This window comes from Megalobrama amblycephala, linkage group LG23 (genome assembly GCF_018812025.1).
Source record: "Megalobrama amblycephala isolate DHTTF-2021 linkage group LG23, ASM1881202v1, whole genome shotgun sequence".
Taxonomy (NCBI): domain Eukaryota; kingdom Metazoa; phylum Chordata; class Actinopteri; order Cypriniformes; family Xenocyprididae; genus Megalobrama; species Megalobrama amblycephala.
Window position 1 is genome coordinate 20659107 of NC_063066.1, and position 21063 is coordinate 20680169.

A 21063-nucleotide genomic window follows, 5' to 3' on the forward strand; every position below is an offset into this window, starting at 1 on the left:
GATGCTCTTCTTTTGAACTTTCTTCTATTCATCAAAGAATCCGGGGGGGAAACGAAGAAATTTTCTTGAGCAGCAAATCGGCATATTAAAATGATTTCTGAAGGATCATGTGACACTGAAGACTGGAGTGATGATGCTGAAAATTCAGCTTTGCATCACAGAAATAAATGACATTATAAAATATGTTCAGATAGAAAATAGTTATTTTAAATTATATTTATTTTATATTTAAAATTAATTATAGTTATTTTAATAATATTTCCCAATATTACTGTTTTTACTGTATTTTTGATCAAATAAATGCAGTCTCACTGAGCATACGATACTTCCTTCAAAAAAAACAAAAAAAAATCTTATGGACTCCAAACTTTTTAACGGTAATATATATGTAATATATATGTATGTTTGCTTGAGTTTTTCAAAAATGAATAAGCAGTGTATACATGTATACAACTGCTTCACTGCTTATTAATTTTTGAAAAACTTGTAGGGGCAAAAACATAAAACAGGAACTGATATGATAGAATGACCCCTGCAGACCCTCATGACTGTGTGACTCAGGTTGCTAGCTATACTTGCTTAACTAGCTCTTCAAACTGTTGCTTCACCGTGACAGTAGTTGAACTGAAACAGAAGTGTCCAATCCTGCTGCTGCAGGGCCTTGGGAACAGGATTGGACATGTTTGGTTCACTCTAATAACCGCTACGGCATTGCTGAGAATACACACATTGGCCGTTGCATCATGAATTGCGCTCCGACACCTTTCAGAACACGACACATTACAATCCAGCTTGTCCAGCCGACTTGCGTAAAGTAAATTTCAGGCCTTACCACTGCAAGATTGAGACACACAGGAATTAGGGTACAGATAAATGAGCTGTTAACACGGCATTCATCTCAAACGCGTAGATTCGCCCCATCTGGAGATTCATACGCACCCGTTTGAAATCGCACTTATCTGTCAAGGCTTTTGTAATGACTGTAAGGGACGGGTGCGGTAGTCATGTATTCTCTCAAACGTCACCGTCTTTCTCTTTTACTGTGGCACTATGACAGCTGGCGTCAGTGTGAGCAGTACGATAGGCTTGTTGGCTTGGCTCCAAAGCTGCGTTCCCCGAGACAGACTTCACGTCTTGTGTTCGCAGCGTCTGAGGCTGATGGGAGAATTTCCCTGTGCAATTAACTTATACATATGCACATATGACAGATTGATATCTCTGAAGGGGGGTATCAGAGAATCTTAAAGATTTTTTTCCAATATGTACCATAATGACTGTGTTGTAAATGACAGCTATTTTAACTGTTTGGTGTTTGTTCAATCTTGCATGTTAATGCAGAGAGGTAGAGGTACAGTAGAACCGAGAGACATCAGCGTATTTCATGAGCACTATGAAGAATCTATGTGTTTCGTCCAGTTTTTCGGTTGTTTCCAGCATCTTTAGGGCTGGCTTGATAACGTTTAACATTAAGTTATTATCTATAGAGAGTTTATTAATGCTTGTACTTGAACATTACATTTTTCTATCTCCAGAGACACTCCCAAACATTCTAGGTCAGAATTTTATGGCCATCATGTGATCAAATCACAAATCTTTTTTAATCAAATGTTAATTTTCCATGCATAAACTCTTTACTGATGAATTTAATGTTAAATATGATATGAAATTGTTGATAACCAGTTTGCTGGTGCGTTCATAAATGTAGGTATTTGTGCGTGTGTGTGCGTGTGTGCGTGCGTGCGTGCGTGTTCGTGTTTGAGCAGATTTTCATTGGCAGGGTTCATTGTATTGTAAAGCTTCATATGTCAGTCTATCACGTGAATGTCGGAATGGGAGCGAGAGACGGGATGTATGTGTGAAAAAGACATTTCACTAAGATTTTTCAAAAGTGCCTGCGTATCCAATGGAAATTTATTAGAGTCTATATTTAAGGATGACAATGGATCTGAATGATTTTCCATACCATATTGGTATATCCAATTTTTCTGTTTTCATAACATGATTATTTATTTATTTTCTTTGTAAAATGGCGGTTGTGGTACCTGTTTTCGCTTTAATGTTCAAGTACATTTCAAATTTTCGATTTCTGCTCTGATGATGATAGAAAATGACTTAAAAAGTGAATGACGTCTAAGTGCATCTTTACATATTGTACAGCTGAATATACATCATATACATTTCTCATTACCTCCTTCACGGATGTTTCCTGGGCAATGTTCACGTAACGTAGCAAGAAATGCTTACTGTCCGATAATGGTTTATTATAGTGCAATACTCACTGTAGCACACGAATAGCAATACATCAGGATACAATGTTAAAAACATCTGACAACTATCAGAAAGAATTGTTTTCCAAATTAATAACAGAGCAAAAGTAAGTCAGAGCCTTCATTCACTTCGTGGACTTCCTTTGATGCAAGGCAAAAGTATCATTATGCAAACAGTGAAATTCTCCTTCCCATGAACAACATTACCAGCTGTTTTCTTATTTCTGTGGAGTCGGTTTCGAAAACTTGTGTGGTTTCTGTGGCATCTGTTGCTGTGCATGTTTGAGTTATGCCAGTCTGGCAAAGAAATCTGTGGCCCTCTGGCAGTTCATCAGAAAGCAGCAGAAGTGACTCACTCTAGCAGTGAAGTAAACAACCTGCTCTGCCTATTAGATGCACCTCTAATGCCCCCAGTTTGTCTTGCAACGAGAAACAGAACAGTTGTGTTCTTTTTCGTGCTTAATGTGCTGTTCTGGAATTGGGAATAAAGCGAGTGGAAAAATAAATTTGGTCCGATAGACTAGTACGTGTCTTTTTACTTATTACATTGTTACAAATTGGTAATTACAATGTAATAAGAATGCAAAACCCCACAGATGATACCAGCAGTGAATAAATGCTTTGAGGAGTTTATATTTGATTTCAGTCTGATTAATAGTAGGTGGAAACATTACTCATAAGACAGGTTACAGTGATAAAATGCACTTATCATGTGAATATTGAATTGCAATGTTTATAGATTGCATCAGTAGTAGTTTGTATTCAGAGAAAGCCGGATATTTAATGGAAAATCAGTTTTAAAGGGGCATTGATCAAATACTGCCAAACAAGGGCAAATAAATATTTATTTGAATAATATGTTCTAGGATACTAAAAGTGAAAGTGTTGTGGATTTACAACATTTAATGCAGTGAATAATGGCCTGAACAACTATACTATTGCAAGAAGAAATCACTTTAATTAGTTAAATATATAGAGCCTAAATCAACAAGGTTGTCAATAAAAGTGCCACAAAAATCATGTGTTTTTATCCCAGTACTCAGACACATAACATTGAATATATTTGATGTTTCTTTGATGTAATATTTCATTTATTTTAAAACTTCACTGTAACATACTGATTTAAAAAAAAATAGTGCTTATTAAAGCCACAAACACAACTATGCTATTTGTGGAGACATTTACATTTGCTGTCGTACCATTCAGACCTCTGCTTTGACAAAGCTTGAAGGTGTTTATTTTTTAAATAATGACAGCAATTACCCCGCATCTTTCGGAGGTACCATAAGGTCGCTTTGATTCTTTGTGCTTCTGAATAAGCTCTACACTGATGAAAAAGCTTATCAGGAAGAACAATCTCCAATTAAAGCAGGCTCAGCTGGAGGCTTTCTATTTGCTCTGCACATTAAACATGTAAATAGCTCTCCGTTACCGTAAAACACCACATCGTGTCGTCAATTAAAGATCTTCCGATTCCCACACCGATTAACAGGCGACGTTTAAAAGGCATTGGCACTTTTGAACAAAATACATCAAAAGGCCTTGATTTGTATTAACTGTGAGCACTTCTCTGGTTATAAAATTAAAACCTACAAATATTTTCCTTTATAGATTCCACCGATTGCCTATGGATCATCAAAATGTCATTGTTGTTGTCAAATGAACAAAGTCAGTTTCTAACTTCATCAGAGATTTCTTTTTTAAAATGCCTTGTTACCAGTGTAAACTGTAAAGAATCTTGTTCTGTCCGTTTGTCTTTCTCTGTACAGTATAAGGTTGTGCACCATGATTTATCTTCTTGAGATTGTAATCACATCAAGGTGTTGCATTTGACCCTAAAACCCATCCACAGCTTTGAATCTATGAAGATAGGCAACATCTCTCTTTGCTTCCACGTCATCCGCGTCGGCCTTTCTGCTGAGTTCTACATTTTCAGTTAAATCACCAACTGGAGAATCTTATCGTTGGGTTTTTGAATCAGAGTGTACAAATGGGTAACACTTCAGTGGATTTCTTACAGAAGAAATGTATTTACACAACAAGGCAATATTTACTTAAGGTGGGTTGTTAGAAGCCATTGAAATAACCAAATGAAAGGCAATGTATTTGAGTACATTGGTGGCATAGTGCGTTCGAAACGATGTATAGCCAGAGCTTGTCGGGGTCACTACTGGCAAAATCTAAAACTGAAATTGGAGCGACGTCCCAAAGAGCAGTTAATCTCGATTGAGCCTTATGGGAAATGAAAGCATTTCCTCTCCTTGTGGTTTTAGAAATGCAGCCATCATACTGTTATTTAATGAAAGTTTCAAGATTTCATTTTGATAAAATATGCAAACCGATTTATGTGGAGAAAAAAAAAAAAAAAAAAACCTTAATGGCAAAGAAAAACAAGTTTCTTACGAGTTTTAATGCAGCATGACTCTTTCTACCAAGTAACTGTCATACTCAAAGTTGCGTTTAATTAATACTCGATTTCAAAGACGTCAGTATTGTTATATGTTGTAGACATATAAAAGCAGTTCTGTGAAACTTGCGCTTTATAGAAATGCCTCAATGCTACCTATTGCCTAAAAGGATGTTGGTTTGACGTCAAGAAAGTGCAGGATTTCTACTTCAAGTAAAAGGCCATTATCTTGCAAAGGTATTGGCTGTTGGTAAAGTTGTACACATTACTTGCAATGACAGAAGTTTTCAATGTTCTGGCATGCTGTAGAATTTAGGTTTTTGTTTCGTTCCTTTTTTTGTACAGAGCAGGTAACCTGCAGTGCTTTGAATTTATACATTGTATAGTTGTACGAATTCATTTTAAAATGCGTTATGTATCAAAAAACCTTCCTGCCTGGTTAGCTTTGTATTTCCAATGTGTTGCACAAGTCCAGCGAATTTTTTTTAATTATTATTCTTTTTTTTTTTCTTCTTTTTTTTTTTTTTTTTTGGCTATTGTATGTTTATTTTATAATAAAACTGTCAAAACGTAATGAACAAAACTGAGATGTAGTTATGTTGTTTTTAAATGTTTAATGTCTGTATAAAAATGAATAAAAATGGTATGAGCCAAATTGAAAAAAAGAAAAAGTTTCAAAGAATTTCTGATCAAACAAGACTGAATTTGAGTTCTCGAAAACGGTCATACATTGAAACTTCATTCGTTGTAAATGGAAGGAACACGTAACTCTGAATCAAACATGAATCGGATGGAAATTAGTTCTACATCCTAAATGGTGAAACATGAAACACTACTGGATATGACAATTGACACATTAACCTTAAAGGTGCCCTCGAATGAAAAATTGAATTTATCTTGACATAGTTGAATAACAAGAGTTCAGTACATGGAAAAGACATACAGTGAGTCTCAAACTCCATTGTTTCCTCCTTCTTATGTAAATCTCATTTGTTTAAAAGACCTCCGAAGAACAGGCGAATCTCAACATAACACCGACTGTTACGTAACAGTCGGGGTGTACGCCCCCAATATTTGCATATGCCAGCCCAACATTGTTCCCAACATTATGAAAGGCATTAGACAAGGGCAGAACGTCTGGATCTGTGCACAGGTGAATCAACAGACTAGGTAAGCAAGCAAGAACAATAGCGAAAAATGGCAGATGGAGCAATAATAACTGACATGATCCATGATAACATGATATTTTTAGTGATATTTGTAAATTGTCCTTCTAAATGTTTCGTTAGCATGTTGCTAATGTACTGTTAAATGTGGTTAAAGTTACCATCGTTTCTTACTGTATTCATGGAGACAAGAGAGCCGTCGCTATTTTCATTATTAAACACTTGCAGTCTGTATAATGAATAAACACAACTTCATTATTTATAAATCTCTCCAACAGTGTAGCATTAGCCGTTAGCCACGGAGTACAGCCTCAAATTCACTCAGAATCAAATGTAAACAATATAACAGTGTACAATACTCACATAATCCGACGCATGCATGTCGCATGCATAACGAACACTTTGTAAACATCCATTTGAGGGTTACATTAGCTGTGTAAACTGTTTATGCACTGTTCAAGGCAAGCGCGAGCTCCGTGGGTGTGGAGCAGGAGAATTAAAGGGCCAGTAGCCCTGAATCGGCTCATTTATAAGGATGCCCCAAAATAGGCAGTTAAAAAAATGAATTTAAAAAAATCTATGGGGTATTTTGAGCTGAAACTTCACAGACACATTCAGGGGACACCTTAGACTTATATTACATCTTTTTAAAAAAAAGTTCTAGGGCACCTTTAAAGCACCCCGTAATTCAATGGCTTTGCCAAATGTAGGAGGACAATGTTTGAATTTATTGCATGCATTTCCCTAATAAACTAAAATCCAGTGATCATATACATGACATATTTTCATTTCAATTAGATTGTGGTTTCTGGGGCTCATAACGGAGCATTCCTCTTAAGTATAATGCCCTCCTATTTATTCATCACTGGGAAATTTGCATGCTCAGACATGTCTTATTAATTTATGAGCTTCTTCTTGTGCGGGGAGGCGCTAGAATTCTGTAATTTGAGCCACAAAATAATATACCTTTAATATAATAATGCGCCTAATAAAATAGCACACCTTTCTTTAATATTTTTAGCCATGGGTTCCTCCCATTAAATATTGCTCCAAATGATGTGTCAAAAAGACTTTTATTTACTGAATATGAGCTTTTCATTTCTTTCTGGCACTGAACCACCTCCTTGACAGTTAAGATTTATTGATTTAATTGCCCAAGGTAACCATGCAATAAAATCATTGCAAAGATAAATTTCCATGGCGCTGTGCACAATCAAGGTAATTTTTCAGACACTAGGGCTACATGTCTTCAGGTTACAGGTGCAAATTTATAAGTCCCTCATTACCAGGGGATAGTTTTAGCGGTGAAAGGTGTAATAGTTTTATGAGTGATTGTTTCCTGAAGTGGGCATTTGCTAATTGACAGTTTCAATGCCAAAGTAGATTTATAACATGACCAAAAACTGATTGTGATTCTCTTTAGGATTGAGAAATGTGCTAGTTATGAGCTCTTGCAATCCATTAAAAACCCTAAAAGCAAATTGACCATTTTAAGATTTCAACTTTTTTTTATTATTTTTGGGATGTGTGTGACAGATAAAGGGATCAAGTTCACAGAAATGATCATTCTGTCGTCATTTTCCCTCATTTTATTCCTAACCTGGGGTGAGTTTCCCGAAAGCATCGTTGGTGAACCATGGTCGTAAGTCCCATTGAACTCTATTGGTAACGACGGAACTTGCGACCATAGTTCGCTTTGGGAAACGCACCCCTGTATGACTTTATTCTGTGGAACACAAAAAGAGATGTTTAGCTGAATGTCTGAGCTGCTGTCTTCCATTAAATGACACTGGATGGGGACCAAAAGCATTATTACATTTGATTTTTACATTTAATCATTCAGCATGTTATCCAAAGTGACAACTGAGGAACATTTCCATCCATTTATAATATGAGTCAACAATATTCACAGTACCACAATGCAAGCTGTGATAAGAGTGAGCTGTTCCCTGCTGCTGGTAACACTTTAATCTACAGTGTCCTTGTTACACGTTACATGTAGTTACTATAGTAATAGCAGTAAAATATGCATAATTACATGCAACTATCTCTATAGTATGTACCTGTTGTTAATTAACTCTTAGCATTTTTTAAAAAGTTGCCAGCCAGCACCAGCATTTTTGATCATTTACACAAAACTTTTATGGCCCGCATGCAGAATATTTTGTCGTATGAGCATACAATATATCAAAAGAAAGAACAGAGCCTCTGTCTTTAAAATAAATAAAATATTCTGGCTTCATGGGCTGCTGCACTGTCAAAGATTTTGTGCTTTTTTTTTACCTTCACCATCCTCTCGAACGTGTGATATCTGGAGGGGAAAAAAACAATGTTTTAAAGGTATGTGTTTCTCGTTGTTTTTGTTGCAGTTTGTTCCTTAAATAAGATTCAGCCTCCTGGTGAGTACCATTTATTTTAATTTAGATGTTCATTACCAATATCTGATTGTGAAATGTTTACTTTTTAAATTAGTTATACTATTTAAATTTTTACTGATATAAGTGGGTTACTATAAAATTCATTTTAAAAAAACAAACAATTAAAACAATTGCCTGAGCACTGAACTCCTACATGATTAGATGTTTTATCTCTTGAAGTCAGTTCATTTGACAGTCAACTTATTTACTTGACATTTTAAGAAATACTATCTACAATTATGCAATTATATGATTTTTGCTCCTTCCCGTTTATGCCGTTCTTCTGCTCAGCAGTATTGACTTAAGTGAGTTAGCTGCTTAATTAAATGATTCTTGATTAAAGCCAGAGCCTGGTGAGAACAGCACATCACATTTCACTGCTTTATAATTGGCTGCTTGTTACGTTTCCTCAGATTGTGATGTGCGTAGGGCACAATTTATTAGATTTCACTTGCATCTTTTAGTTGAGCAATTAGACAGAGTGTACATGTGATATATGAATTGGAACACAAGAAACCTTATCTCTTTTTTTATGTGGAACATTGTGGAATGTGTTGGCAGAGTTTACAACATCCATTTCCCACCTATTTCACATCAAGAGAGTGTAAACACATGGGCTGCGTCCGAAAACTGGAAAATGCTGCCTTCTGAGGACACATTTCAAGGTAGTAAGGCATCAAGGCACGTCCGAATCCAATGTTAGCTTCACTTCCTGTCTCATGAGATACCTTCCTCAAATCGATTTTTGAAGGAAGCATGGATGTATCCTTAGCTGCCTTTGATATCCCACAATCCTGTGCTTTCCATTCTGTGACAACTGAGCTAGAAACATAAAGATGGCGTCCGAAAGTTGCGTTTGCTGCTCAGTTTGTGTATAAATGTATGATTTTGACCAACATATTTCAATTTTGATGTAATTTCTATCGAGAAATTACTACTGTAATAATTAAATATTTGTTTAGTTCTCACCAAAGCTCGCGCTATATTGCTGTAGATCATTAAACTGTTACGCTGCCTCAGAAGTCTATCCGAAATCAGTTTCGTGAGGTACCTTCATGCACAAATGCTGCCGTACAAGTCATTCTCTTATAAGACAGTGAGGCAGCAAGACAGCTACCTAGGTTTTCGGACGCAGCCATGGATTCACAGAAATACAGGTGCTGGTCATATAATTAGAATATCATCAAAAAGTTGATTTATTTCACTAATTCCATTCAAAAAGTGAAACTTTTATATTATATTCATTCATTACACACAGACTGATATATTTCAAATGTTTATTTCTTTTAATTTTGATGATTATAACTGACAACTAAGGAAAATCCCAAATTCAGTATCTCAGAAAATTAGAATATTGTGAAAAGGTTCAATATTGAAGACACCTGGTGCCACACTCTAATCAGCTAAATAACTCAAAACACCTGCAAAGGCCTTTAAATGGTCTCTCAGTCTAGTTCTGTAGGATACAAAATCATGGGGAAGACTGCTGACTTGACAGTTATCCAAAAGACGACCATTGACACCTTACACAAGGAGGGCAAGACACAAAAGGTCATTGCAAAAGAGGCTGGCTGTTCACAGAGCTCTGTGTCCAAGCACATTAATAGAGAGGCGAAGGGAAGGAAAAGATGTGGTAGAAAATAGTGTACAAGCAATAGGGATAAACGCACCCTGGAGAGGATTGTGAAACAAAACCCATTAAAAAATTGTGGGGGAGATTCACAAAGAGTGGACTGCAGCTGGAGTCAGTGCTTCAAGAACCACTACGCACAGACGTATGCAAGACATGGGTTTCAGCTGTCGCATTCCTATGTATCTATGGGGTATTGTGAAGAGGAAGATGCGATATGCCAGACCCAACAATGCAGAAGAGCTGAAGGCCACTATCAGAGCAACCTGGGCTCTCATAACACCTGAGCAGTGCCACAGACTGATCGACTCCATGCCACGCCACATTGCTGCAGTAATTCAGGCAAAAGGAGCCCCAACTAAGTATTGAGTGCTGTACATGCTCATACTTTTCATGTTCATACTTTTCAGTTGGCCAAGATTTCTAAAAATCCTTTCTTTGTATTGGTCTTAAGTAATATTCTAATTTTCTGAGATACTGAATTTGGGATTTTCCTTAGTTGTCAGTTATAATCATCAAAATTAAAAGACATAAACATTTGAAATATATCAGTCTGTGTGTAATGAATGAATATAATATACAAGTTTCACTTTTTGAATGGAATTAGTGAAATAAATCAACTTTTTGATGATATTCTAATTATATGACCAGCACCTGTACTTGATTCTGATTGGTCAATCGCGCCATCCAGCGGAATGTTCAACCCGATCTCACTGCAATTCGTACGTATTTTACGAGGTGGCTAATTCGCACTAATTCATACAACCTCACTCGTACGAATTCATACATTTTTTTGCTAAATCTTACATATTTTACGAGTTGACAAATTTGTATGAATTCATACAAATGACCTATCCCAAACCCCGCCCCTAAACCTACCCGTCACTGGGGTTTAGACAAATCGTACAAATTCGTACGAGTGAGGTTGTATGAATTCATATGAATAAGCCACCTCGTAAGATATGTAAGAAGTGGTCGTGAGATAGTGTTGGAATGTTATGCTGCCTTCATGTGCTATCAGAAATTTGATAATTCCCAATTCTGAAGTCGTGATTACGAGCTCATCGCATTCAAGTCGAAATGCGAGGGCATTCATATGCAATTTTTACATAGGAAACTCATATTTACGATAATTCCGAGAGCACATGAAGGCAGCATAATTCCCCGATAACAACGGGTAAAAACTGATAACACAGGCTCATCCGGGTAACTGAGGTCAACGCTTGCTAGAAACACTTTTTTCTTCATAGAAGTTTTGCGTTTGGTGATGTAATAAAATATTAAAACGTAAATCAATATTTTGTGTAGCTATAATTATTTCATTGTGCCATCTGGTATCGCAGACTCGGTCTCTCTTGTTTCATACAAATGCAGCTGCTGCCATTTTGCGACTATTGTTTTGTACACTGTAATGGATTATAAGATAACAAACAGCTACAATTTTAAAACAGTTTCATCTTAAATCATTATCTCTTATCCCCATAATTATTTATGTGGTGAAATGTTGTGTAAAAAGTGGTATGACTGTACCGTGTCCTTCAAATGTCCCTAGTCTAGAACTTGCCGCTTTCTAGCAACTGCTTTCATTGTGGAAGCTTTGCATTTAAAGAGCTATTTCAACTCAAGTCAGTATTTGTGTCTAATTATTTACTTATGTGGCAAGTAGCCATGTAATAAGCGGGATAATACTTCCATACACAATACGTATAAAGCTAGTTCATTCAAAAAAAGAGTCACATGATGAATCAAAGTTCATCACAAGCAGATTTTCCACAAGCTGAGAAGGACAACACTAACATATAGAAGGTGCACACAGTGTCATTCACACACACACTAAACACCATCATGGTAACATGCATGAAATTTAAAAAATGCAATAAACATTAATTTAACAACATTAGATGTAACATAAAACCCTAATGTACATAACTGATTAGAAAAAAATGAGAAAAACTAAGAAGAAACAGAGTTATTTCAACGAAAATATATCAAATGTGAAGTGTCACGCAGGGAATTGTGGGAATGTCAATTTACGGTTTTTCACTGTAAATTTTACAATGAATTGTTATTTTTCACTTCCAAAAACTGTGAATTTAACGGTATTTTACCGTAAAATTACATTAAATGTACCGTTAGATCTATTACAGTTATTCACCGTATATAGTACGGAAACTTTCTATAAACCAATTGACAGTTTTTCACCGCAGCATTTTTACAGTCTTTTACTGTTAAAATCACAGTCATTTTTTACAGTGTATGAAAGAAAAATCATGAATGTTTTTCATAATTTCAACTTCTGTGTTCCACAGAAAAAATAAAGTCATATGGGTTTGGAACAGCATGAGGGGCAATAAATGTGTGAGCAATCTATAATTTGAATGTGTATTTAAATATGCATTTATCTGACTGTTAAATTGTGTATGAAATCAGATATTGGACGAAATGGAGGTTCTATGGTTCTAATAGACTAGATGTTGGTTCATTTAGACAGGCTTCTCCATAAATAAGCTCCTGTAAAAGGTCTGTTCTCTTTCCTGCTGTCTGACATCATGGTCCAGGTTACTCTTGACCTTCTGTCATGGACTGAAACGCCTGGAAAATTTAAGAGCAGTTTCAGGAGAGCATGATACATCTATAAAAGCCTGCTCTAATATGAATAAAGGATCAGCAATGCATCGCATCAGAATATACATTAATAAACAGAAAATCACTATCGGTTGCACACTTGTGTAATAATTAGAGGAATTTTGAACATTAGCTATGTTCGTTTCACAAAAATGTACAACAGTGATACCTCAAAATGTTTGGGTAACAGGTGTTTAAATAAGTGATCAATCTTACTTAACAAACATGCTCAGAGAGAGACTCAACTGAAGGACTTAATGAATATTGCTTTAAGTTGAAGACTCTATTTGACTCATCAGTTGATAATTTAGATAAAAGAATTTAACCTATTGTATGAAACCGTAATGTAGGTCCCACTTACATTTTAAACTCAAAATCATTCCTGAAAGCTATTAAAAATAATTAGTATCATATAGGTCAAAACATTCACTGTAATATTAATAAGTATTAAAGCAATACAATTATTATAGTTTCAGTTTGTTCTCATTTCAGATGTATAGTGGATTGATGTTATCAATTCTTGTTACAATGTGACAACTGCATCTGTAACATTTAGTCAGTTTTAGGTTAGGTTACACTATATTTGGTAACACTTTATTTTACAGTGTCATTGTTACACGTTACATGTTACACTGTAGTAATAATAACTATAAATTATGCATAATTACATGCAATTAATCCTAAACCAAACCCTCATCCTAACCCTAACCCTATAGTAAGTACATGTAGTTAACTGTAACATGGACACCTTAAAATAAAATATAAGGTGCCTTTGTTACAATGCAATTATACAAATAAGTAATGTTAATTAACAACATTTACTAACTATATAATTAGGGTTAGGGTTTGGTTTAGGTTTAGTTGCTTGTAATTATGCATAATTTACTATTAATATTATATGTGTAAAGTGTAACAGGGACACTAAAATAAAAGTTAAGATTTTATGTTAGTTACATTTGTTACATGTAAATTATGCATAATTACATGCAATTAACCCTAAACCAAATCCAACATTAATCCTAAACCTATATAGTAAGTAAATGTAGTTACTTATTATTACTCAGTATTTAAATGTGTAATTACAGTGTAACAAAGACACTAAAATAAAGTGTAACCCATTTTATTTTAAAGTGACGTAGTTACACGTTACTACATGTATTTACTATCGTAATAACAGTAAATTATGCATAATTACAAGTAACTAACCCTAAACCAAACCCTAATCTTAACTCTATAGTAAATACATGTAGATAATTAATATTAGTCACTTATTTGAGGAAGTACAAAACATCATCTTAAAATAAAGTAACCAAATAAAGTGTTACATAAAAACAAAATATGTTACAACTTTTGGTCTGTCAAATTTTGCCATTTTGTTGTTTGGATTTTTTCCCCTTTTTTTACGCTTTAAACTATAATTTCCATTTTTAATTATCTAAATTCTGTTTTTTAAACATTATCATATCAAATTATAAGTTGTTACAACTCTTACTTCTGCATCATTGCTGAGATTTTCTTATACCAAGAGATGGTAGATAGACTGATAGTGTGTACAGTGATGTTACTGTGAAAAATTGTACTATTGTCTCCCAGAATTAATGTGTAATTATTACATTCTTGCTATTACTATTGTAATTCATTGTAATTACATGCATTATGTGTGTGTGTGACAGTCTAATTGAATATCTTTGTCCTGCAGTAGTACAATGGCATAGAAATACAAACAATTATAAACAAGTGCTCCATTTCAGATTTGATGGATCGTTTCCAAACAATTGCTTCCAAGGGGTAAATCCTCGTTCTATTGACACATTTGAGTGAGGTTGGAGGAATCTTCCCTGTGCGTTAAGAGGAACCAGTTCAACACGCTCCAGTGACAGCACGTCTGTCACAATACAAACGGCCTCTGCCGTACATCAAGCAGGCAGTCTGACTTACGGACGCGACTATCGTCTGGTTTTTATTACGCGCTGCACTTGACAAAGAACAGCATTCTCCCCTGGAATTCACGGCCGCCTCACTCCACAATATGTGTTGTGCTTCCCCAAGGTTATAATAAGAATTTATTCTCTCCCTCCCTCTGTTGGCAGATTGGAGGGAAGCCGATGATGTATGAGCCATCGCGTGTTATTTATTTGCCAAACTCTCCCAGATGTGGGGCTATCATTTATCTACTGACAAATCAAACCTTCCAAACAACCTCTGCTGTGACCCCAGCCGGAGCGGAGCGGTGCTGCTGGTATAGATACACACACACACACACACACACACACACACACTGACACCTCTGCTGTGACCCTATAGTGAAAGCAGAGGCACTGGCTTTTTAGGACACATACATACACACACATTCACACACACATAAATGTCTCATATGCGATAACATGCACAGCTTCAAAACTTATAAGACATATTGGAGGCTTGTCGCGTTTGTCACATTTTACTCCAGTAAATAAAGTTAATTTTCTGTATTGGCACATGCCTTGTAGTCTTTAATATTTACTCATATTGCTCAGAAAAAGTTATTTGAGCACATGCATTGGGGCATGATGTGACACTTTATGGAGTAAGCTGTCACAATTAAATAAAAATTATGACATCAAATTATAGGCTTTCAGCAAAATATTAACAGCATAAAACAATTATGAAGCACAAAACAACTCATGAAACACCAAATATATAAAATGAATCATACAAAAATATCAAACTAATGTTCTGACCAAAAATTGTCATTTATAAATTTAATAGCTGAACTTTAACTAAATGAGTAATAATAATACATTCATAACATTTAAAACAAATGGCAACTTGTCACATTAAAAATGTGACAACTTTTCACAACATAACATCAACTGTTACAAAAATATGGTGATATCCTTTGTGATAAAGTACATTTTAGCATATTTTTAAAGGGAGTACAGAAAATTACACAAATAATATACTAAAGAATTATATTTAAGCATGAACTGAATGTTTTTGGACACTTAATTACGTGTCAATTGCAATTAAATGAAAATGTATTTTAGTTTATATTATTAAATGCAATTAGCAGAAATTTAGCGTTTTCTTTTGTGCGCGTGTGTGTGTGTGTGTGTGTGTGTGTGTGTGTGTGTGTGTGTGTGTGTGTGTGTGTGTGTGTGTGTGTGTGTGTGTGTGTGTGAAATATGGTTAAAGTGTACTGATGAATGTATTGACAAGCATTTATGGTGACCTAAAATATACTTTAATGTCATTTCGGTTACACTTTATTTTGATTGTTCACTGAAGACATTCAATGTCAGTTAACTCTCATTTGAATATTAGTAGACTGTTAGGGTCAGTAGAATAAGTTAACATATAGTTTAAAAGTTACTTATAGTTAGTAGAATGTCTAAATTGGACATTTGTAATGATGATCTGCAAGTTAGTACATATGAATTATTAACATTCAATGAAATATTGAGTAACACACTACTGTTAAAATTACTTTACATGTGTTGTATGTTAGTCGACAAAGCAAAGTGTATGTCTTTATATACAAAAAAAAAGATTATTAAATCAAATATAATTATTGTAAAATGCACTGTTTTATCAGAAAAATCTATTTAAGTTTGTTAAAGTTGGCATGAAATAGAAGTCCCGTTAGTCTTTTCTTCTTTTTTTGTGACGTATATCAGAGTGAAACGGCTTATCAAATAAATGAAAATGTAGGGCGGGACTTGATTTTGTCCATGGTGATTTGATTGGATGGTTGTGGTTTGCTATTGGTCAGTCTCATGTGAGTGACAGGTTGCCCCGCCCTCACACCAGTAAACATGTCACACTGTAAACCCTAATGCTCAAAATACCTAACTGGTTTGAGTAGGACAAACTTAAGTTCAATTAGTTCAGTTAAATTAACTTTTATGAGTATTTAGCACTTTCTTTTTCTTTCAAGTTCACAGAACTGATATATTTAAGTAAATTGAACTGTTTCATTATTTTGAGTTTTATGGACTTATTTCTATTTCCCAGCATGCTTTGCCCATGGCACTCGAAAGGGAAAGTAAATGCTAAAATTAAGTATATAATTTTTTTTCTGCAAGATTAATGTTAAGTGGGAGATTTAGTATTGATAAATGCTTCACATTGCTGTACTCATTCAGCAAGTATACCATGCTATTGTTAACATGTTAGTAAATTAGCAAATTAGCATTTTCTGCTTGTTATAGCTAGCTACGTTTACACTAATAAAAAAATATTTACATTGAGGTTACATGAGGTTACTTACATTTTAAGTTAATTAGTGAATTATTGTACTCAAACATTTCAAGGTAAGAATAATTAAAAAGTATGAGTACAAAATAAAAATCTGCCAGTTCTGCTTATTTAAACGTACACATTCTTGATGTCACTGCAAGAGAGAGGGGAGTTATTTTGAATAAAGATTACAAGGACACATAAATTAAAAAAAAATAAAAAATAATAGTAGTGATGTGCATGGATAAATGATTTATAATAAATACGGCAATATTCCATAAAAAAAAAAAAACAAGAAAAAAACAAAACAAGAATTGTCCATTTTGATTTCATGGTGACTTTAATAAACATAGTCATGAAAGTGTCCTCTCTTTAAGTACATAAAGTGGCATTTTATTTAATTAATATAATGCAAGCGGCCTACTTCAAAGTAGATTTAAAGTATATTACAAGTGCACATTCAATATGAAGGATTGTAATTATTCTAAATATGATTTCAAACTAAAGCCCAAAATATAAATCCACTGCAAAACCAAATGCACGTTTGTGTAATTGCTTCAAATGCTTATTTATATTTAACCCTTGTGATAACTTATATACCCCATATAGCATCTTCTATGAAGCTAACAGAGAACTGAAGAGATCCAAAAACACACTCATTTGCACAAACTTTTATTGTATAAGTTAGAAGAACTATTTTTATAGATAATTTTATAACAGCATATTTCTTTATTTCACACTGTATTCAGGCACAATGAGCCACACTGTGATTCTGTTAAGCTTTGCATTCATATATTACTCCTCCTCTGTGTCGGCATTGTCCCAGTCAGCATATCTGGGCAGGACATTAGGGTCCTCCCTGATGGGGTCTCCAGTGACCTCCGGTGCCAGCAGCAGCTTTGTGCTGATGGGGCAGGAAGAGACGGCTAGTCTGAGGAACAAACTTTAGCCTGAGGGCTGAGGAGACTGACGTCTGCTACTCTCTGAAGCAGAACCACACAGAACACTCTGAGCGTGTGCTGCAGATTCTGTTCGGCTCAGTCTGTTCTGGATTTGGTCTAATCGTTTTCTGAGTAAGCAGTCTGCATTCTTCATTCTTCAAGAATTTCTGTCTCGGACTCCAGGAACAGCCAAGAAGAGCGTGCCAGTAATGAAATGATCATATGTCTCTGTTATGCTTTGAATGTCTGATGAACACAGTACTGTGATATGAAGCACACAGTCAGTGAAACAGTGATTGATATGACTGAGCAGCATCAAAGCCAAAATAATAAACAGCTTTTAAACTCAATGGACTGAACAACAAGACAGGCCACAACAGAAAGAGACGAGAGGAGATAATAGACGTTCTGACATATGCATGCTTAACCAAACAACTACATCATAAATAATAATGATATAATGTATAAGATAAAATTGCTTTAATAGAGCCAAATAGTTTGTTCAATGCACCAAATGAAAGGGTTCTTTATAAATAGTCTATAAATAGTTCCAGCCCTGGCTTCTGATTGGTCAATACAGCATTCCAGTCATGCTGCATTCCACGATAAAGTAAGATCTATGACTTGAAACACCTGTTCACTGTATCACTGCGCAGCACACATAGCGCATCATCATTTTTGTTCCATAACAACATTCTGGTAGGACGCCACTTAAAGAACGTGCGGTAACACTTTATTTTACAGTGTCATTGTTACACGTGTTACATGTAGGCTAGTTACGGATAACTAGAAATTATGCATAATTACATGCAATTAACCCTAACCCTGACCATATAGTAAGTAATGTAGTTCATTATTACTCAGTACTTAAATGTTTAATTGCACTGTAATACTGACACCTTAAAATAAAAGGTTGCCCCTTTTTTTTTTTTGAGGTGTCCGTGTTACAGTGTAGTTACACATTTAAGTACTGAGAAATAATAATTAACTGCATGTACTTACTATATGGTTAGGGTTAGGGTGTGGTTTAGGGTTAGGGTTTATCATTTATAGTCACAATTTATAGCAATAACTATACTAACTGTAACGTGTGTAACAAAAAATTGCTTAATAATGTTTTAATTAAAATTGTATGTGTTTAATATGTAGAAAATGTTTTATGAAAGGAATAAGGCACTAAGGCCATGCAGTATTGTGAATATATATTTTGTGAACCTTAATACTTGCATTTAGCATCAAGCATAGAATCTTAATAAAATAAAGCTTTTTAAATGTACAGTTTTTATTTGATTACCAGTAAAATATTTATCTATTGAAGTGTGAATTCAATTGTTTATATGAATAGACCGGACTGTCCTCCTCCAAAAACACGACCCTATAAGTCGTTTTTTCAAGCACCTTATTACAACCTATATTTACATTTTAAGGTCATGCGCCCTCTAGCTGGGGTAAAAATAATGGCAGTGTCATGTTACATCTGTGACGTATGACCAGAGGTGTCAAGTAACGAAGTACAAATACTTCGTTACCTTACTTAAGTAGAAGTTTTGGGTATCTATACTTTACTGGAGTAATTATTTTTCAGCCAACTTTTTATCTGTACGCAATTATCTGTACTTTCTACACCTTACATACTTAAAATTTTAATATAACATTATAGTCATTATGGCATTCAGAAAAAAAATTTTCTAAGTTTTTTGAGGAGGTGAGGTAGTGCACAATAGGCCCCTGTGGCACGGCCTAAGCTTTTGTCCTTAATGGCATTTTTTTCCCTTATATTACTTTTACTTTTATACTTTTAGTTTTGAAACCAGTGCTTTTACACTTTTACTTGAACACCCTAGAACGTTTTTTTTGCAAGATGTAATATAAATCTAAGGTGTCCCCTGAATTTGTCTGTGAAGTTTCAGCTCAAAATACCTCCTAGATTTTTTGTAATAAATTTTTTTAACTGCCTATTTTGGGGCATCATTAGAAATGCACCGATTCAGGCTGCTGCCCCTTTAATTGCTTGCGCTCCCCGCCCCCGAGCTCTCGACTCTAGATACATTGCATAAACAAAGTTCACACAGCTAATATAACCCTCAAAATGGCTCTTTACAAAGTGTTTGTCATGCATGCTGCATGCATGCATCGGATCATGTGAGTATAGTATTTATTTGGATGTTTACATTTGATTCTGAATGAGTTTGAGGCTGTGATCCGTGGCTAACATTACACACTGTTGGAGAGATTTATAAAGAATGAAGTTGTTTATGAATTATACAGACTGCAAGTGTTTAAAAATGAAAATAGCGACGGCTCTTGTCTCCGTGAATACAGTAATAAACTATGGTAACTTTAACCACATTTAACAGTACATTAGCACTAAAAATATCATGTTATCATGGATCATGTCAGTTATTATTGCTCCATCTGCCATTTTTCGCTATTGCTTGCTTACCTAGTCTGATGATTCTGCTGTGCACAGATCCAGATGTCCTGCCGTTGTCTAATGCCTTGAACATAGACTGGCATATGCAAATATTGGGGGCGTACATATTAATGATCCCAACTGTTAGGTAACAGTCGGTGTTATTTTGAGATTCGCCTGTTCTTCAGAGGTCTTTTAAACAGATGAGATTTACATAAGAAGGAGGAAACAATCGTGTTTGAGACTCATTGTATGTCATTTCCATGTACTGAACTCTTGTTATTCAACTATGCCAAGGTCAATTCAATTCTCCATTCTATGGCACCTTTAAACCCTAGTATCTATACTTCTACCTGAGTAATGAATGTGAATACTTTTGACACCAGTGTGTATGACCGTCATTACGGTTCAAATGTGTGGACCTTTTACACGGTCCCTTACCCGCCATTTGTCCTATTTCCATTTAGCAAAACTTTTATTTTTATTTTATTTTTTTTATTAACGACTACACCTACCCCAACCCTAAAACTACCCTTAGTGATTTATAGTGCATATACACTTTATGAGCACATGCGTTCCCTGGGATCAAACTCACGATTGCATGATCAAAGAAATAAAGCCCATTAAAATTAAAATTGTCCTGTTGTCGATAAGGGCACAACTTTAGTAAACGCTCATATGGGTCATATTTCAGGGAAGTGACAAACGACCGATATGGACATATTGGTTGGAGAACATGTTGATAAATCCACATTTTTTGTAATAACTTTAAGATAAATGACTAATTAGTCATATATATATATATATATATATATGACTAATTAGTCATATATATATATATATATATATATATATATATATATATATATATATATATATATATATATAATAAAAAACTAAAAAAAAACTATATTATATACATATTATTATATATATAATCAGTTTCGATCAAACTCATTATTGTTAAAAGCGATTAAGG